This window comes from Primulina tabacum, chromosome 11 (genome assembly GCF_025594145.1).
Source record: "Primulina tabacum isolate GXHZ01 chromosome 11, ASM2559414v2, whole genome shotgun sequence".
Taxonomy (NCBI): Eukaryota; Viridiplantae; Streptophyta; class Magnoliopsida; order Lamiales; family Gesneriaceae; genus Primulina; species Primulina tabacum.
Genome location: NC_134560.1, coordinates 9,297,666 through 9,309,970, shown reverse-complemented (window position 1 = coordinate 9,309,970; position 12,305 = coordinate 9,297,666).

Genomic DNA, 12,305 nt, shown 5'->3' with positions numbered 1-12,305 from the left:
AAAGAGGTAAATACAAAAATTATGTTAGAAGAAAATGGAAAAAGCTACCTAGAGGAGTCCATTGAAGACCGTTCTTCTAGTGTGGGAGCTACTGTGAGAACCGAAAATCTTGCAATAATATAATGAAATAATTGTAAGAAAATTTTTGGGATTTTATTGCTATATTTTTGGGTACACATATTTTTAGGGGACATATTGGAATGCATTGGAAATTCAATATTAAGTCAAACATACCATACAATTTAGAAGCAAATCCCCTCACCTAATCCCCTTATTCTCGAAATTTTGAGGGGGCAAGGGATTTAGGAAGGAATCTCACAAATTGGTAGCAAATCAACCCATCATGGAATGGTTTTCTATAAGGCAAAAAAAAAACCGTGTGATATTGAGTGCAATTGTGTGGGATTTTGATGCCATGTTTAACACCATTCTCCTCCCTATAAATACCCCATCATCCCTTTCATTCTCCTACACCAAGTTTTCGAAATTTTGCTGCATATTTTCGAGAATTTCAGCAACTCTCCCTAGCCAAAATACTGCACAACAAAATCGTCCCGAAAATCGTCAAAGAAATCGAGCCGGAGCGCTACCCGGACGAGGAGCGCGAAGTGATCCAAACCAAGCCGTTCACTCCACGTTTTTTTAAGTACATCCAGACACTGTAAGTGGGTTGTTTTAAATTTTGTTTTATGCACATGAAAATTTCGGTTTTGTGGTTTAAAAATACGGTTGAGCACCGTCGTTTTGTCTATACGTTTTTACGAAAGTTATTACGTTTATGTTTGACACTGTGAAGATTCCCTGAAAATGGGTGGAATTCCAACATATGGCCCTTAACAGTGGGATAGAACTGTTTTATGGCCTCGCCCCCTTAGAGGATTAAAACTTAGGGACTGACGTCAGTAAACCGTTGAAAGGTGACAAATCGCAGTGTTATTACGTTATGGAATTTACGTTACGTTTATTAAAAGCATGATGTACGTTTATGATATGTTTTGAAAATGTTATTAAATTGGTTATGTTGTGTTCAAAGTCCTCCATTTACTGAGTATTCCCAAAATACTCACCCCCTTACAACCCTTCCCAGATAAGTCCGAAGAACAGCTTGAGGAGGAAGAGTCGGAACAATTTTGGGGTTGGTGATTTGCCGAATTAGTGATAAGATTTATTCTGAATTTTATGATTTAATAAATTGTAAGACGCTTCCGCATTATTTACTATTTCGTTGGATTTTGACATTGTAAAGACAATATTTATTTCATTATGAATTATAAACTGGTTTCGGTTTATACTGTGCTACGAAAGGCTTGTTGTTTCGATTGTGTGATTGTTAAACAACGCCGGTGTCAATCCCGAGTTTCGGGGCGTGAAATTTAAGTGGTATCAGAGCCGCCAGGTTCATAATCCGAGTGGGAAAAATCGAGTTTCAAAAAAATATATATATATATTTTTCGGAAAATTTCGGCCAAACAGAATCGTTTCGCGAGTTCCGGCCAATTTCGAGTAAGTCAACCGATTTCTCGCGAGTTCCGGCCATATTAGGTAGCTTTCCGACCGATTCTTGCCATGCCACCACCGGTTCTGTGATCCTGACCCCTTCGCCGACACACGCCTTTGCTCCGACCATACTCCGGCGAGTCAACCCGGCGAGTCAACTCGGCCGAGTCAACGAGTCAACCCGCCAGCATGCGTCCTTCGATTTTTCGTAGGAAACTCCGAATTTGGTTCCGTCAACTGATCTAAAATCCTCTCGACATACTCTTCGAATCCATATACCTATCTCAAAACTTCCTATTTTTGGAAATTTTCGAATTTTTAATTATTTTCATATACTTGACTCTATATTCTGTCCTATTTTTGATATTCTGAGAATTTTCCTTTTTATTATTTTACTTTTTTTTTCGTTGTTGCTATTTTATTCAGTACGACTTTTATTTCCTTTAGATTGGTCATGTTCTTTATTTTAGAAATCAATAAAAATTTGTTCTATTTGGTTCATTGATTTCAATTTATTTCAGCACAATCTATTGTATGAACTTTACTCGTACAACAAATTCTTAGAATTTGCAATCTATAGGAAATGGCCGGCAGACCCCCAAGACAGAACCGCAACCCGCGTTATGATAATACCAACCGTGAAGGCGGACAGGAGAACGAGCAAGGGAATGGACCCCCGCCGGCAGTCAACTTAAGCCAAGCTGATCTTATGGCCATAGCCACTATTGTGGCGACAACACTGCAAGGATTGGGAAATCAGAACGCCAATCAGCCACCACCACCCCCACCACCAAATGGAATCAAGTTCCACTATGAATCACTCCGCAAGAATAGGTGTCCAACCTTCAGTGGAGCCGCTGACCCTGAAGTTAGCCAGAGTTGGTTGAAAAGTGTAGAGACTCAACATCGCCTATTGGAAGTTCCCGAGGCACTGAAAGTGGACGTGACTGTGCCGTTCCTGGAAGATAAAGCAGGAAAATGGTGGGAAGCAATCTCGCCAGCCATGACAGTTGCAGGACCAATGACTTGGCAGCGATTTCGAGAAGCCTTTCTGAAACAGTATTATCCAGCCGAGGTCAGACTGCAGAAACTGAGTGAGTTTGAAAATTTCACTCAAACTCCGGATATGTCAGTTGTAGAATACACCTCCCAGTTCAACGCCTTAGGATCTTATGCTCCGGCAATCATGGCGGACGAAGTTCTGAAATTACACCGCTTCAAAAAGGATTTGAACAGCAGAATACAGTCGGCTTTGGCAGTCTACCAACCTGCGAACTTCTCAGACTTGATGGGCGCAGCCATCCGAGCTGAAACTGATATCCAGCGCAGAGAGAAGGAGATTAGGAACAAAAGGCCTATGAATGATCAGTCCTCTCATGGCAGTCAGTCGTTCAAGAAACCGAACCACTCCGACGAACCACCTAAGGGGCCTTCACCCGCCACCAACTACCAAGCCATTAAGCCTTGCCCAACTTGCCACTTACGACACCTGGGATAATGTCGTAGAGCCAGCGGCGTCTGCTTTGGATGCGGAAAACCAGGACACCGTATGGCAGATTGTCCAGCCGCCAGCAACAAAACAACTGGACCAGGTAAAAGAGACGGGTCGAGCTCAGGGTCGAATGCCAATAAACCACGGGAGAACAAACCAAATGCCCGGGTGTTTGCCATAACGCAGGAGGAGGCAGATGATGCAAGCGATGTTGTGACAGGTATCATATTTTTTCAGCAAGTGCCTGCTTATGTGTTATTTGACTGTGGCGCTACACATTTTTGTATATCTAAGAGATTTGGTAAGAAGTTAGGACGTAAGCCCGATAAGCTAACCGAACCTTTCCAACTAGCCACGCCTACTCGTAGAGCCATTGAAACTGACGAAATTTACAGAGATTGAAAAATCAGTATTGGTAATTAGATTTTTAGAGCCGACCTGATACAGTTGATCATGGTCGATTTCGATATCATCTTAGGAATGGATTGGTTAGCAAGAAACAATGCGGTAGTAGATTGTAAGGAGAAAGGAATATCCCTACCTATTTGGAGACCAGGCCAACTCCAGTTTCGAGGACGAAACTTCTCATAAGGAGGGAGGGATGTGAGAACCGAAAATCTTGCAATAATATAATGAAATAATTGTAAGAAAATTTTTGGGATTTTATTACTATATTTTTGGGTACACATATTTTTAGGGGACATATTGGAATGCATTGGAAATTCAATATTAAGTCAAACATACCATACAATTTAGAAGCAAATCCCCTCACCTAATCCCCTTATTCTCGAAATTTTGAGGGGGCAAGGGATTTAGGAAGGAATCTCACAAATTGGTAGCAAATCAACCCATCATGGAATGGTTTTCTATAAGGCAAAAAAAAAAATCGTGTGATATTGAGTGCAATTGTGTGGGATTTTGATGCCATGTTTAACACCATTCTCCTCCCTATAAATACCCCATCATCCCTTTCATTCTCCTACACCAAGTTTTCGAAATTTTGCTGCATATTTTCGAGAATTTCAGCAACTCTCCCTAGACAAAATACTGCACAACAAAATCGTCCCGAAAATCGTCAAAGAAATCGAGCCGGAGCGCTACCCGAACGAGGAGCGCGAAGTGATCCAAACCAAGCCGTTCACTCCACGTTTTTTTAAGTACATCCAGACACTGTAAGTGGGCTGTTTTAAATTTTGTTTTATGCACATGAAAATTTTGGTTTTGTGGTTTAAAAATACGGTCGAGCACCGTCGTTTTGTCTATACGTTTTTACGAAAGTTATTACGTTTATGTTTGACACTGTGAGGATTCCCTGAAAATGGGTGGAATTCCAACATATGGCCCTTAACAGTGGGATAGAACTGTTTTATGGCCTCGCCCCCTTAGAGGATTAAAACTTAGGGACTGACGTCAGTAAACCGTTGAAAGGTGACAAATCGCAGTGTTATTACGTTATGGAATTTACGTAACGTTTATGAAAAGCATGATGTACGTTTATGATATGTTTTGAAAATGTTATTAAATTGGTTATGTTGTGTTCAAAGTCCCACATTTACTGAGTATTCCCAAAATACTCACCCCCTTACAACCCTTCCCAGATAAGTTCGAAGAACAGCTTGAGGAGGAAGAGTCGGAACAATTTTGGGGTTGGTGATTTGCCGAATTAGTGATAAGATTTATTCTGAATTTTATGATTTAATAAATTGTAAGACGCTTCCGCATTATTTACTATTTTGTTGGATTTTGACATTGTAAAGACAATATTTATTTCATTATGAATTATAAACTGGTTTCGGTTTATACTGTGCTACGAAAGGCTTGTTGTTTCGATTGTGTGATTGTTAAACAACGCCGGTGTCAATCCCGAGTTTCGGGGCGTGACAGCTACCACTTCTAAGTAAAAATAATAATGAAAAAAACTACCTAGAGGAGTCCTTTGAAGACCGTTCTTCTAGAGTGGGAGCTACCATTTCTGAATCAAAAGGAAATTTTATGGAATTTTGTATGAAACTCAGTGGTGTTGCCAGAAATGTTGCCAACACCAAGTTCAGACACTGCACAAAGTTATACACTGCCTGACATTTTCTGAGAAATCATCATATTATAGGCATATGTAAGTCATGCATATTGATTTTTGTTTCGTGAATTCGTCATATTCAGCGACATATCAGTGTTGACTCATGACGGTTGATAAAAACTTTAATTGACCATGTTGAAAAGAAGTAATGTCTCATGGATATGGGGTGAACTCGAAGTGTTTTTGTTCAGGCAGGTCTTTGAAGTTATTATGACTTGAATTGTCCTTTACCGTTAGATGTAAGTAGTAAAAATGCAATTTAGTAAGATAATTTCGAAAATGGTAAACGTTGAGTCCGGATTTTTTTTTACCGTTACTGTGCAACGTTCCAAAATTGACATTATTTGTTACCGTTGATGTGAGGGTTTTTATACCAATTTAATTGAATTCTGATCCATTTCGTTTTGCTCTTTTCTTTCAGACTTATCAAAATTTGATTATTGCTCTCTGTTTTCTTCCGCAACTCTGACAATTGCCCTTCTTAATTGACAGTCTCTCACTCTCCCTCTTTTTTAAAACAAATGGCAGATCATCAATTCGATCCATAGGATATACGAAGTTAAATGGCGGCAAGTCATGGTGTTTCTCCTCTGGCAACAACACCTCCAACAACACCACCGTCTGAGAACCCTCCTGAAAACCCATTGCAGATGGTGGCTGTTGACCCAGAAGCAGTCCCGTTGGAAGAAATTCTCCCTGGAGAGCCTGGAAATCCATTGGATGCTGACAACCCCATTGACAACGAGATTTATCGAAGGGTTTTTCCCACTCAACCTCCAGTGTTTCGAAGGCAATCAAAGCGACAAGCAGGGTACAGCCCTAACTTCGATGCGCCAAACAAATCCCGAATGGCCACCTATTTTATACTTGATCCAAATTTTTCGTCCGGAGATGACTCAGATGATGAAAATTTCGAGTTGGTTCATCGGAAGCGGTCAACTCGTACAAAGAAAACATCAGCTTCATCATCCTCATCCGCTCCTCCAACTGATAAATCTTCTGAGCCCCCTAACGAGGTATGTTTCTCTTCTGAGGATGAACAATCTCTGGCAGACTTTATGAACAGTCTGAAAGAGGCGAAAGGTGGGCAGACCGTGGGATCTATTAGGGATGAAGGCACTCCAGTTATCCCTGAGGAGTCTGAACCTAACCCTGAAGCCAAAGAATCATAAAGTGCCCCTGCTCTATATGCTCATCGTGAATTTATCGAATAACGAAATATCGACTTCGAGGCATACGGAAGGTATAACGTATCCACATTTTTGCAACAACGAAGGCTGAGCTCCACTGTTAATTCTGTCATGCCTTATGCAAGAAGACTAGTACTTGAATTCTACTGCAACTTGGTCTCTGTTATTGGAAATGGGCGTTCTGTCAAGTACGGCAGAGTGTTTGTTCGGGATATCATTTACGATTTCTCTCCATCCTCGATAAATGAATTTTACAAAACCCCATCAGAAGACGATATTGCTGACCTTCCTCACATTGATACAATCACCTCTGTGATCACTGGCGGAATTGTCACTACATTTCCATACCTTCCCCAACGACTTTCTGCAGCAAACCTGACTTCGTTCTACTCTGTGCTACACAAAACAGTGAATCGTAACTGGACCCCATCTACAAACTCTACTGTGGTTACGCGGCCACAAGCCATTTTCTTGTTCTCTATAGGCACCGGGCATCCTTTTAATTTTGGACAGTTGGTCTTCACCACTGTCATGCAGTTTGCTGAAGGACAGATGAAGTCTGTAAAATTACCATTTCACTCTCTCATATTTGGGATCCTTGAATCTCAAGGGTTTGTGCCGGATGAAGATGATCAGCTAACAGAGATTGGTGAACCGTTAAAAATCTCTCCTGCTTTTCTCAGAGGTAATCGAAAAGTGGGCCTTCCTTGGTCGGCCAACGAGGAAACTGATGCTGCTTCCCCCACTGCTGGTGTTGCCCCCATTGTTGCCCCTGGTGTTGGCAACACCTCTACCTCGTCCCACTCGAACTCTGATGACTATATCGCTTTGATGGTTCCCGAGGTTCATGAACAAATTACTTTTGGTCTTTGACAGATTCAACAGGCCCGGGATACCATTGCCTCGGGAACCAAGATGATCAGCCAATCCAATGCCACAATTGCCTATTTTGAACAACTGATTGCTGATTATTGGCTGTGCCTCGAGGTTGGTGTACATTCTGGCCAAAAAGGGGGAGACGGAGTTGCTGCTGCTCTAGGATCGGAGGCTGGTCCCTCAAATACTAATCGGGAAGACAGTGATATTGAGGAAGATACTGATGAACAAGTTGATTAGGCTCATGTGTTGCTCCTTTGATGAACAAGTTGATTAGGCTCATGTGTTGCTCCTTGGTTTATGCCTACTTTGTTTGTTTCTAATGAACCTGTTTTATGCTTACTTCTCTTTGTTATTCTCCAGATATATGCTGATTGAAGAAATGATATTGTGTCTTGATATCTCAGGGGAGAAGCAATTTACAACTTAGGGGGAGTCATGACTCAGGGAGAGTTGGGTTATTTTTGTCATCTTTTTGGAAGTAGTTTTTGTCCAGAATTGCAAAAAATGGGAGAATGAAAGGAATATTGTATTCCGAATTCATTTTTGATATTATTTTGATTTTGCACTTCTAGACAAATTTCATAGATTTGTTTTCCAAGATTTAATATCTCCTATCATTAGGAATAATTCAATTTAGTTGGAAAATTATCTATAAGATATAAGGTATCATATTTAAATTGGAGTTTGATTCCTATTAAACTCTAGTTTCCTTGTTTATAGGTGTGAAGGATCCATGAAGATCTAGGTCAAAGAAGAGACTATATATACGAGGGTCAATTATCAATATGCTGGGCGGCACAAATATTCCTTGACGGCGACTGGAGTCTTGTTAGAATATATTCCGGTCTTGGAGATTTGCATACGAAGCAAGGGTGGTTCGGCTATCGTGTGATCGTGTTGCTGATTGGTGTTACCAACACTCGAAGAACAACACTGACGCAGAGTGTTGATCGTAGAGTTGTTTCATTTGAATTTTAAGCAATACGTGTTTGACTTATGCATCTAGATTTGATTTGTGGTTTTGATGCATATTTCAATTCCTTGGAGTGGCAAGGAATTTATCTTTGTTTCCTTCACTAGTATCGTTTGAGGTGTAAACAATCTACATAAGTTTTCTAGTGAAATTTGTGCCATGAGGCAGTGCACAAGTCTTTGTACTTGTGCATAATTTAAATTCAAGTATTCATTTGTTGAAGTTACTTCCGTGTTAAATAATAAATTTCCGCTGCTGTTTTGTGTGCCGTGTTGATAACACCGAGCACCACACCCAATTCTAATATACCTGTTTTTAATATTTATTTCCTGTTAATTTATGCGCAATAATTCTTTCAAGAACATTGGAACGAAGACATAGAACACATATTCGAGGAACGAAGTCGCATATTTGGCTTCAACTTTATTCTCCTTCTCTTCGTCACTTATTAGGTTGATGTTTAGATTGAAAAACACATCTTGTGTTATTTTCCATTTCATCATAAATTAATTTTAAAGTTCTATAGAAACGGCGTAATTTAGTTGGAAACTATGTTCATGAATTTTTTTTATATAATTGAAGTTATGTTCTTTTATTTGTAGCTTACCGTTTTTAATGCATTAATTACTAATCATAAATTGATTGATATAATATATGTGGTCTATTATTGGAAGAAGAGGTCTAGATTAAGATCGTAAGAAAGACATCTAGGGTATTTATATTTTTCGAAAGGCATACAACCCTATCGAAATCCATGTAAGAACAATTGTTTGCATATATCATTTAATGTTAGATTTTTGATAGAAATGTCAAAATTAATATTAGATGGTAAATTCTATTTTGTCACTTGAGGAAGGATAATAGAAATAATTAAATGTTTTTGGCTAGTAAACAGGTTAAATTTAAATAGATTAAGAATTTGACACAGTGAAAAACCAAGTGAAATCAAACATATGGATGATATATTCTATCATAGAATTCTTATTATTTACGTGTGTTTGATTCGTCACTTCTTTTAAATTTAACTGCTCAAAACAATTCTTGAATTTTCAAATAAAGTTGAGATTATTTTAATTATAATACTTGATATAATTTTGAATAACACACTCTTCGTGGGAACGTATTTTATTCATTAAGATACTTTATTCATTACATATTATAACTTGTACCGCACAGTGCGAGCGGAGTACACACAGCAACAATAACAAACCAATTGGTTTGTTTGAATAAATCCATATAACAATGACTTTTTAAATCACTAACTAGCTATTTGGGAGTCATTTTATTGGATATTCAAATCAATCTCAATATGATCAAGTTATTTCTATTCTTTTCTTCAAATATCACTGCAACCTTAGAGTTTATTATGAAAATTCTAAAACACATCAATGACAAGTTGTTAATTAAGCTTAAGAATCGGTATCTATTTTTTCTCACTTTTAATTTGTGTCGTTCCTATGGAAAAAAAAATCTATAGTATCTGCAAGATTAGTTGAGACTTCAGATATATGACATAATCACTTGCAACATTAATCCATTGTAATATAATACCTTTTGAGATTCGTGTCCAAATGAATTATCTCGTTTGGGTTATTTGTTAGTCTTGGGGCAGGTTGGCCGAAAATTATTTTTTTAAAATTTAAATTCCTATACTCTTGTGTTAACGGTAATTTTATTTAAAAATTTCTTAATTATTTTTTTACTTAGATGATATATTGTGATTTTAATTTTTAATTTTTTTAATCTTTATGTATCTTGTATGTACATAGTGATGATAGTGACATAATGATCATTGTGCAAGTGTTGAGATAATTTTATTGGCAAGAGATTAAATGCTTTGGAAATTATTGATTGGAAATTTTTGAAGAAAAATAGCAAAAACATTGAAGACGAAATGATATGAATTTTTTTATATTGAAATTCTTTAGTTTTGGTAATAACAAATAATATTAAATTCTTTCAAGAAGTCATCCTAAACTCAGGCTACATGATCTGCTTAAGCTCAAGCTGCTATCAAGAATCCACATGGATTACTTAAGTGTGTCATAGCTGCAGTTGGTCTGCGGCTGGTATGACTTTACATCAAGTCATTCTTTCTACCTACCAATTAGACAAGACAAAAATCAATTGATCAATCATGCACATTAACTGATATCAGTGAGTCGAGAATATCTTCTAATAAGACAAAGATATGCGTTGACTCTTTTCTCTTGAATCAAATTTATCAGAGTCGTTAATTGTCATATTTGGATATGTGCTAAGATAACTTAATTGCGGCATACTATGAAGAGAAATGAGAGAAAAGATTTGTTACTTTTATGTCCGTTACATGTACAAGTTTAAAGTTGAAATATATTTGCACGTTGGAAGAGTCCAAGTACTTAAAAGCAAAATCCATCACCAAAAGGGGTGAACAACAAGAGAATAGCGAGATTTCAAGAACTCATATCTTACAATCATCAAACTGCTCAAGCTACCACACGTTTCAAACAACACTTGATCATCTAGGATCATCATGTGCTACACAATGCCTCAAGTAGTTCTCTCTAAGCTATCTGTTAGAGTGTTGTGTTCTTTGTTGGATGGTAGGATTTGAAGACTTTTTCTTCACGATATCCCCATTAAAGCTTTGGTGTCACAGTCAATTAACATCCTTCGAAATATTTTTCATTTCCTTTCAAAAGACATATTATTGGTATTGTTGAAATAGATACTAGGAGTTTCAGTATATACAGTGAATAAGTCCTAACTGGCGTAAGTTGTCACAAAGTGTAAAACTAAAGTCTTTTTAAGAATTTCTTTTTTGTTAGAAAAAATGGAGACGTAAATGATTGTTCATTCGAACTTTCATAATCTTGTGTTATTTACCTTAAGATTCATATTATTTTCCAGTTGAATCTATTCATTCTTCTAACTGGTTAAAAGATCAAGCCAAATGAATATATTATATCACTAGGTGCAGCTGAGCTGACCACTTGGTCAGCTGCGTCTTGCTGATTTTGAAAAATAATAGCTAATAACTATTATTGTTAGCTCGACTTTTGCACAAAATTTTAAAAGAGTCTATTTACCCCCTTTTTAATTGTTTCTTCTATTGTAACAAAGTTTATGTTCGATAAATTTTGAATAATTTTTTATTATTTATTTATCATTTTTTAATAATATTATTTATTCATTTAGTATTTTTAGATTTTATTAAAATTTATTCATATTTAATTTTTTACGGTTATAATGATATTGATTGTCTAACCATTTGGTTAAATATATAGGTAATATACTGATACATTGATAATATGATCGATTAGAGAATAATCATTGAGCTACAATATTTTGGTTCTTGAAATATTGAATACCGATAAATTAAATCAAATTTGATTTTCAAGCCAAGCAGAAAATACTCAGTATAATCTTTTGTAAAAACTAATTAAAAATTTTGGTAGAGTATTTAAAAGATATGCGAGTTGAATGTTAAAAAAGTTTGGTTGGAGTATTTTATCAAACACTTGTTATGCAATATTTTGAAATTTGAAGAACACATAAAATACTTTAACACTGCATCTTAAGAACAGTAGCAAGTAAATAAATGCAATAAATAAATAGACACAAATTATGAAGGTTCAGAGATTAACAAATTGAACGTCATCCTTCTTCAACTAAGAGGATCTACTAGAAAATTTTGATTTATACAACTCTTTGCACAAACCATTTCGACTTAGGACTTATCTATTACCTGATCGAAATTCCTAGTACACTTTCGATTGTAGGTAGCAACCTCACAATAAATATAATGTTTAACTTCTCTTATGCCGAGACTACAAAAAAAAAAAATTTAATGTCTTTGTGTAAAACTCACTAATCTAAACTTTGAAGCTCAACTCTCATGTATATGGGTGAGCGATGATTTTTATAGTGTATGCATTTATGAAATGTATCTTCACACTAGGACTTGCTTTCATTCTAGTTAATTTTTCATGCAGGTTGTATATGTTTTGTATCCCCTTCAAAAATTTGTATTTGATCTTCAAGATGTATTATAAGCTTCAAGAATGATATATACGTTAAACATAAGAATATGACTGTTTGGGAAGACTATGGACAAGTTTCTGACATTAAAACGGTCATTTTGCCTTGCTGAATGCTTTCTTGAGCCTGATTGATCCTCTGTCAGTTAAGCTCGTCAGCTAGACTGATCATTCA